The sequence below is a fragment of the Neophocaena asiaeorientalis genome, unplaced genomic scaffold, assembly GCF_003031525.2.
Source record: "Neophocaena asiaeorientalis asiaeorientalis breed wild unplaced genomic scaffold, Neophocaena_asiaeorientalis_V1.1 scaffold427, whole genome shotgun sequence".
NCBI classification, from domain to species: Eukaryota; Metazoa; Chordata; class Mammalia; order Artiodactyla; family Phocoenidae; genus Neophocaena; species Neophocaena asiaeorientalis.
In genome coordinates, this window is record NW_020172280.1 from 790,213 (window position 1) to 800,040 (window position 9,828).

Consider the following 9,828-nt stretch of genomic DNA (forward strand, 5'->3'; position numbering starts at 1 on the left):
GGTTTGATGGGGGATTATGTTTTTAGGAATTTAAAGTATGGGTAATCAGTAATCCATTAATTCAAAACTATTTAATTGAGTTCCTATAACTGAGTACATGCAGTACCTACAAGCTGCTATAGGATGTACAGAAGACCCTCATCCTACTTTTTCAAGTTTTTTACATATTAGTGAAAGAAGCAGACAAAAAAGTAATCTTAAGACAATGTGATTAGTGCTGAAAAAGAAGAAAGTGCAATATTAGAGCCGAGACTAAGGGCATTTTATCTATGTGAAAGGATCTAGAAAGCTTCCCTCGAAGGTGATACTTAATCTGATATTTAATGTGTTTATTGAACCATTAACCAGAAGGTTGAAAGAATGGAAGTTATTCTCGGAGGCAAAAACAACTTAACACAAAGGCATGCAACAGGAGAACCCAACTTGCTCAGAAAACTGCAGATTTAGCAGTGTGGTTATAGTACTAAGTACCATCGGATGGTGGTGGGGAACTCGTCTGGAGCTTACTCAGAGCCGATGTGACATGGTAAGGAATTTGGGGAGACTTTTTAAGCCATTGAACATTGTTAAATATTTGGTCTTGCTCTTTTTTTACATATATGCTTTTAAAAGTTGGGCTTCCCTGGTGGCGCAGTGGTTGAGAGTCCGCCTGCCGATGCAGGGGACACGGGTTCGTGCCCCGGTCCGGGAGGATCCCACGTGCCGCGGAGTGGCTGGGCCCGTGAGCCATGGCCGCTGAGCCTGCGCGTCTGGAGCCTGTGCTCCGCAACGGGAGAGGCCACAACAGTGAGAGGCCCGCATACTGAAAAAAAAAAAGTAGAAAGTATTGGAAGATTTTAAAAAATTATCTATAATTTCACTATCCAGAAAGGACTACTTAAATATATTCTAGAGTATTTTCTTGTATTATTTACATATTTAAAATTTTTTATCCTATTTCAATTTTGTAGCCTGTATTTTTTACTTCCTATTATACTGTGATTATCTTCCAGGGTCACTGAATAATTTTTGACAACTTGATTTCTAATAAGTGACCAGTATTACAAGAAATTAATCCACTATTTTTTATTTCACCATTCCTTTACTGTTAACAGTTCGGTTGTTTCAAATGCTTTGCAATTACCATCTAAGTATTTCAATCTTTCAGTGCATTTTTTTTATGCTTTTAAGATAGAGTCCAGTACATTGAATTGCTAGATCAAAAAGAATAAACTCCTTTGAAGCTATTTTTTATACATTTCTAGATTAATTTCCACAAAAATTTTGCTAATTTACACTCTCATCCCTTGTTCAGTAACAGTGTAAAATAATCTCTGCTCCTTTATAGGTTTATCAGTGGGACAAATTATTTGCTTTTATAAATAATCTTTGCTGTATTTTTTAATAAAATAAAATCTTAATAAACTTTTTATAAATGATCTTTGGTAAATAACTTTTGTTTGATTTTTTTTTTTTTTTCAGTACGCGGGCCTCTCACTGTTGTGGTCTCTCCCGCTGCGGGGCACAGGCTCTGGACGCGCAGGCTCAGCGGCCATGGCTCACGGGCCCAGCCGCTCCGCGGCATGTGGGATCTTCCTGGACCAGGGCACGAACCCGTGTCCCCTGCATCGGCAGGCAGACTCTCAACCACTGCGCCACCAGGGAAGCCCTTGTTTGATTTTTTAATAAAAGTTCACTGAAGAAATGTTGGGAAATATAGAAAAATGCAAAGAAGAAAAGTTATATTATTTTATTTTTTATTTTTTTTTTAAAGAAGATGTTGGGGCTAGAAGTTTATTAATTAATTTATTTTATTTTGCTTCGTTTCTGTGCAAGGGCTTTCTCTAGTTGTGGCAAGCGGGGGCCACTCTTCATCGCGGTGCGCGGGCCTCTCACTATCGCGGCCTCTCTTGTTGCAGAGCACAGGCTCCGGACGCTTAGGCTCAGTAGTTGTGGCTCACGGGCCTAGTTGCTCCGCGGCATGTGGAATCCTCCCAGACCAGGGCTTGAACCCGTGTCCCCTGCATTAGCAGGCAGACTCTCAACCACTGCGCCACCAGGGAAGCCCACATAATTTTAATTCTATTTCTTATAATTAAGGATTGGTAACATCTTGGTATATAGCCTTCCAGTTTCTTTTCTTTCTTCTTTTTTTTTTTTTTGAGTATAGTTGATTTACAATGTTTTGTTAGTTTCAGGTGTACAGAAAAGTGAATCAGTTATACATATACATATACCCACTCTTTTTTAGATTCTTTTCCCATATAGGTTATTACTGAGTATTGAGTAGAGTTCTCTGTGCTATACAGTAGGTTCTTATTAGTTTTCTATTTTATATGTAGTAGTGTGTATATGTCAATCCCAATCTCCCAGTTTATCCCTCCCCCTCTTGCCCCCTGGTAACCATAAGTTTATTTTCTACATCTGTGACTCTACTTCTGTTTTGTAAGTAAGTTCATTTGTACCTATTTTTTAGATTCCACATATAAGTGACATCATATGATATTTGTCTTTCTCTGTGTGGCTTAACGTCACTTAGCATGATAATCCCTAGGTCCATCTGTGTTGCTGCAAATGGCATTATTTTGTTCTTTTTATGGCTGAGTAATATTCCATTGTATATATGTAACTCTCTCTCCCTCTAAGTATATTTAACAAAATTGAGATCTTACTTATTTGGACTAACTTATACTTTGTCTTTTGCATACAATACTGTAGAGCAAGTGGTGTATCAGTTCATTAATTAGGCTTGGCTTTCAAGAGCTGCATAACATTCCCTTATACAAATGGGCCCTTATAAATCATCATTCTTGTATTGGAAGTTAGGTTGGTTCTAATCTTTCATCCTCACATAAGTATCCTTGTGCATACATCTCTGTGCATACCTTGAATTAATTTTTTAAGATCAATTGCTAAAAATGGAAATGTTGAGTAAAAAAATTGGAACATTTTTAATGATTTTTAATTCACTTGGCAAAATTTCTTTCCAAAAAAAAGATGTTCCCATAATTAGTGAATGAGAGGTCGTGCTTCACAATCTTTGAGGGTTAACAACATTTAAATTGTCCTTATTTGACATATAAAAATGGCTTTTTATTTTAATTTGCCTTTCTTTGATTATTTATAACATTAAATATCATTTTAGGTCCTTATGGACAATTTTTTTTTCTTATTTTGAAGATTTGGTGCCATTCTTAGGGGAAAGTCAGCCTTTTTGGATGTTCAAAGTCTTTTTCTGTACCTTTAAGAACATTAACCATTTATCTGTAATATTTTTTCCTATAGTCCTTTTTTCACTCTGTTTTCATATTGCTGAGTTTTTGGATTTTCTTTGCATCTTCATTGGTTAGAATACATCTTTAAGCAGGTTTATCAGGACACTTACAGGGGGACTTTCTAAGCCTTTGCATAACTAAAATATCCTTTCTGTTGCCATCACGTGTGAATGACATCTTGTTAGGATATAGAATTCTTGGACCACAACCTCACTAGTCTATAGCTATTGTCTTCTGATACACAGCATAGCGGAGAAAAATTATGAGGTTGGACTTTGGATATATGATGGTTAGTTTTATATGTCAACTTGACTGGTCAGTGGAGCACCCAGATGTTTGGTCAAACATTATTCTGGGTGTTTCTGTGACGATATTTTTGGATGAGATTAACATTTAAATCAGTAGACTGGATACTCTCATGTATATGGGCCCCATCCGATGGATTGAAGGCTTGAATAAAACAAAAAGGCTGACTTTCCCCTGAGTAAGAGAGAATTCTTCTGCCTGACTGCCTTAAAAGTGAAACATCAGCTGTCCTAGAGACTGGTCACCACCCTAATCATGTGAGCTACATCCTTAGAATAAGTCTGTTTATATATATACATCTTATTTGTTCTTTTTCTCTGGAGAACACTGATTAATGCAGTATGTTACCTGGAATTTTTTCTTCTGCTTTCATACTGATGGCATTTGTTTTCTTTATCTATGAAAATTTTTAAATGTTATCATTACATATCTAGGTGTGGGTCTTTTTCATCCTGCTTGGAACACAAAATGATCCTAATAGACAAGACCCTGAAGGTGCTCCCATGTAATTGCTGTTCTTTGTGGCATATAGTACAAGGAAGGTCGTCTGCTAGGAGAAAGGAGGAAGGTGGTGAGGATGTTAAATTCTGTGATTCAGTGCTATGCCTTTAAAGTATACTTCCTACTCTGGGTGTCTGTCAACCCATTCATGCTGGCTGGAATCCAACTATTCTCCTAGCTTAGTGTGGACCTTCCACTGTTTTGATTCAGATGTGACCTAGGTCCAACTCTCCAATCTGAACCTCCAGCCCTTCACATTTAGCAATTAGTTATTATTAGTTTTTTATGGATTTAAGTCTTTTTACCCAGATAAGCACAGGAATGATCTTATATGCACCTTTCATTTAGTAGGCTTTTGATATTTGTTCTCTGATTGAAATTGAAAAGACCAACAAATATTACACACACTGCAAAAATATTCTGTTGAATATTTTTAAAATCTCTACCCTTTTGGGGCCACTGTTGATGATAATCAAACTTATGCTTTAGGCTGACCATCAGGCTTTGTCCTTTAAAAACGTATATATTACAAATATGTATATGGATTTGTTATAGACAAGAAGAACACAAAAATAAAAATCTTGTTGGAAAATGTACCTATTCTAATGTAAATGTTTTCAAAGTGATTTTGTTAGGGATATAAGGGAGCATATAATTAGTTCATTGATACTAAAATTCCAGTTGAAGATTTCTGCACGATTACCTACAACTTCACTTAACAATAAATAATTAGACTTACTAGGTGTCAGGCACTGTCGTATGTGAAATTTATCATCAGTTTTATCCATATAAGTTTTTAAGTTCATGGCACAAAACCATGCTACCTACATAATAAAACTCACATATTCCTGAATTTAACTTAGTGTTCTATCAATTACAATAAAATTGCTAACTTATGTAAATGATATTATGCTTCAAGATTAATAGATGCTTAAGTGGCTACAATCAATCATCTAAACTCAACTCATCTAAACTGCATTTTGTAGTCTATCTCTTCTCATTTTGTTAGGGTTGCTTTTGTATACTCATTTCTCTCATATCATGTACAGTATAATCCATAGGTAGGTGTGTGCACACATCCATACATATCCACACTTCCTGAAAAAACCTGGGGTCTGATATGATTCTATAGCTCTCAACATTCTGTTCACCCACAGTACCTTATGTTCCAGAGAGGTTGTGTTTCCTCATATTTAACTCATTCTCTTATCTCTCCAACTTCTACCTCACTCCTGAGGATCTTCAGGCAGCATCTGTCTGTTTCCCACCCATGTACTTCATTCAATCATCAGTCATTCAAACAGTCTGTCAACAAATATTTCCCACAAGCTCTGTACCATAGTACTGGGTCTAGAGAAATCAGTAAGGCTTAGTCTTTTCTCCCAAGAACATCGTGGTTTAGTATCATTCAGGGGGCCATTTTCTAGTGTCCGAGATGTGAGTGGGCTTGAGGCAATGGATGATCTGATCCTTGAAAAATTGTAATAGCTCCATTTGGTAATAAAAGGAAAGGAAAGGTAAGAGGGGACATTAACCCCATAAAATGGGGTTTTAATTGATGGAATCTGAGTCTTAGGGGAGAAGGGAAGAAAAGTGTAAAAGGAGGTGGTTGGTCTTGTGCTTGGGAAAAAAAGGTGAAAAAATCTGGCAGTGCAGGGAGACTTCTACACAGTAAAGCAGTCTCTGAATCCTGAGGCTGGAACTAGAAAGTAAATAGACGAAGCATTGAGCAACACCTCCACACTCCAGTCATTCCAATTAATAGGCTTTCAATAAATCCAGCTGGACCAGACCCGAGATTATTCTTCCAGGAGGAGCAAGGGGAGAGCTGTATATGGAAATAAGCACCATTTCTTCTGACACCCCAGTATCCCCATCACTCTAAAACAACCCATGGATTAACCTGAAGTCCTCCCGTAAGTAAGAGTGGTATTTCAGGATAACAAATGGTATAAACACCCTGCTTGTGAAAAAAAAAATTTTTACACCCACCATTTTGTTATCCTAATATCATATATTGGACAGGTCCTTCATTATAAATTTGGAGTTAAGAGACTTAAAGGAAACCCAGTGTTAGAAAGCTACTTGTACTTAAGTGGAAATTGTCAGTAGCAGAGCCCCACTTGTTTTCATGGGACGTGGGAATGAGATACAATGGAAACAAAAGGTCAAAGAACTTGGATCTTCATGGCTCCAAAAGCCAACTCTGCCTGCATCACAGTTTGGTCCCCACGCTGTCATCTGTGAATTGCATATGGACGTGTAGAAGCTGGGTCTGAAGTATTTTAAATCTAGTCCTAGACGCTTATTGAAAATATTGTTGAAGAAAGTGTGTTACTCTGCTCACCCTACAATAACAAAGTTCCGTAGAATAGGCAGCTCAAACAACAAGAATTTATTTCTCACAGCTCTAGAGGTTAGAAGGCCAAGATCAAGGTTCCAGCCAATTTCGTTTCTGGTGAGAACTCCCTTCCTGGCTTGCAGATGGTCACCTGCTCGGTGAGTCCTCACATGGCTGAGAGAGAGAGAGAGAGAGAGAGAGAGAGAGAGAGAGAGAGAGAGATCTTCCTCTCCTTATAAGGCCACCATTCCCATCAAATTAGGACCCCACCTTATGCCCTCATTTAACATTAACCACCTCCCTAAAGCCCTCTCTCCAAATCCAGTTACACTGGGAGTTAGATCTTCAACATAAGAATTTTAGGGGAAGACAATTCAGTCCATAGCAGGCTGTATAATACCTTACCATAATTTTGTTTCTGTAACTACATTACTCTTAATTTTCTTAAAATAGCTTCAAGTTTGCAAGAAAACTAATGCATGACTATTTAAACTGTACCTAGCAGTCAGAATAACACTAAGTGTTGTAGGCTCCCAGCAGCACAGATCATTTTATTGGCAGCTGCCCGCTTACCCTAATTCATTGACATCCCAAACCTAAAAATATGCCTCATTTTCTGAAGCTTAGGTAATGCACAAGCTCCTTTAAAAAAAACTCACACAGTTCAGTATATACTTAAATTTTTTCTAACATTATTTAAATATTTATAGTATTTGTAAGTATAAGCATGTACATAAAATAAATGTAAGTCCCTAGGGTTTATATCTTGAATCCATCTATAAAATTAGAAAAATGTAGTAATTAAATAAAAATGAAAAATGCATCAATAAAATTAAAATTTTGCTAAGTTGCATGTGCTGTTATGCTAAATCACTGCTTTAACGTGATTGTATGACTAACTGCTATGACACAAGATTGCTTTTTTCCCTGATTTTGAAGGTTTTGATGGCTTTATATTTTATAAGTACTCATTTATAAATCATTTTATTATATTTATATAATAAATATGTACATTTCACAGATAATAAAATTGTACATAATTAAACATTTACATTTTATTATAAAAACTAAAGTACAATTTATATCATAGATCTGTATCTTAGAGTTTTTTAAAAAATTATAAAATACCACAGGATATAAAACCAATTAAAGTTATCCAAACATCTAAAACTCAGAGACCAACCCAGTTTAGTGTATTTCTTTTTTCTCTTTAAATGCATGATTCTGGAAGGAGGAAGTGGGAAAGCAGTTCAATCTATATGTGAACTTTACATAACACCCTATGCTTTTGGCTAGAGTGACCAACCGCCCCAGTTTGCCTGGGACTGAGGGGTTTCCTGGGACATGGGACTTTCAGCCCTAAAATCAAGACAGTCCTAAGCAAACTGGACAGTTGATCACCCTACTTTCAGCCTTATATCTTGTTCCCTGCCTTCTTCTTACCTTAATCTGTATGTACTTTAGGTTGTAGCTTTTTCTGCCTTCCATCATCAGTCAACGCTCTTCATACAATTTTCCAAATTTTGTTGAAATATCTTAACTTCAATGTTGCCCCTTAATTCTGTTTTTGCAGGTTGAGAACGGTGTTTTATCCCAACTCCGTTACTGCCATTTTAATAGGCTCTCAGTTGAGCTCTGTCCACCATCTTGAACCAGAAGGTGCTAGATTCTTTCAAGTTTTACATTGTAGATTGTTGGTGATTCTGTCCTAGCCTCACTTCTCAAGAAACCTTCCTATGTACAACTTGGACTTCACTTGCCCAGAATGCATCATCTGTGGCCTGTCTTCAGTTGCTTTTAACAATCAAAGCAGAACTACTTGGCTCTAATGTGGTCCTAAATATAAATAGAAACACTAGGTTAACACAGGATGTTTGGTTATTAAAAAAGTCATCCAGATGTTATTGAATAGTCACTTTTTAGACTATCATTAAAATAAACACATATAAAAATATAACACTCATAGGAAAAATCACTTGAACCACCAAGACTATACATCCAGATTCAGGAGTGATTTCTCATAGATCATTTTAACCCTGCATGTATATTCATATTTACAGGGAGCACCATTTTAAAATATGGAAAAATTATGATAGTGAATTAGGTTTTATTTTAAAATGTTAGAATCTTGGCAAGTCCTTTTTCATATAAATTGTTTAAGGTTCACTCACTTAGGGCTATAGAAGAGAAAATTTCTAAGAAACATTCTAAACAAGATTATATGAAGAAAAAATAATGTAGAATGTTCAGCTGATTTCTCAGCCCCAGGATTTTAATTCTTAGGTCAAAATGTTTTTCCTTTTAGGACTTGAAATAGTCTCCTGCTGAATATGTTCAATTAACTGTGGCCTGTCAGCTCCAGCTCTTTTAAGGATCTATACTCCATCAACAGGTAAACTGTTTTTACAGATGTTTTTATTCTAACTTAATTTCTCATTTCAAATGTGAAGTGGATGAAAAATTAGGTACCATAAGATTTATAGGACTCATTTCAGAAGGTCCTTTAGACATACTCTGGGGACTATTCTTTTTTCACCATAAGTGAAAATATATGTGTTTGAATCAGTTCTTCATCACCCTCCACAACTCATCTTGGTTGATTCCTCAAAATAACAGTACCTGTTTTTTGTCGCAAGTTTATTTCTTTTGTTATAAATGTTTTGACTTGGTTGGGTTGAAAGTAAAGACATCTTCTGAGACCTATTTTTGCCCTTGATAACTAAGAAAAAGAGTTCAGTAAGAATTCAAACATGAAAAATTAGTACATTTTCTAAAAAAGTCTTATGGTAATGTCTTCTGCAGTATGAAGATCATCTTTGAGGATGTTACTGCTCCTTCCATGGTAAGACTTTTTGTTTCATGATTAGTTAAGAAGTAAACCCGTCAATGTTTTGTGAGATGGCAATTTTATAGATCTCGTTTTCAATCAGACAATTCAGAAATAATTTCTAGTTGCTTCAATCACTCAAGTGCATACTTCCCACGTCTCTTAATTTAATATCTATAAACATCTTGAATCAAGGTAAAAGCATGTGACCAATTCATGTCCCCAGAGTGTGGTCTTGGTTATAATCATTCTACACACTGATCTCCATTTAAATATTTGATTATAAATGATGATAAAATATATATCAAGAACAAGTGGAAGGAGAAAAAAATTTAGAAGGGCAACTACAGAGGTCTGAAATGGAAGAAGTAGTTGCTTTGAAGATAATTTGTGAGATTACTGTAGATGCATGAAGTTTTTTAACTTCACTTGGGTTCCTGTGTTCTTCCCACAGAATAAGAATCCTACTCACCAGCTCTGCTTAGCTCATCAAAGCCCAAGGCAGTGATTCAAGTTGCCATTTCCTAGGGCTTGTTCTAGCCAAGGCAGGGTGAAATGTGTTCAGAGTCTGAATAAAGATTTAATAATTGACAAATACA

The 9,828-nt window shown here is 36.2% G+C and overlaps 1 long non-coding RNA gene across 1 annotated transcript; it reads left to right on the top strand.

The window, feature by feature from the left end:
• Positions 1 to 373: 373 nt before the first annotated feature.
• On the top strand, positions 374 to 9,244 carry LOC112412187 (uncharacterized). The gene is made up of 3 exons (XR_003005749.1): positions 374 to 526; positions 8,708 to 8,794; positions 9,205 to 9,244. It is a non-coding gene; the product is annotated as an uncharacterized LOC112412187 (long non-coding RNA).
• The last annotated feature ends 584 nt before the right edge of the window (positions 9,245 to 9,828 follow it).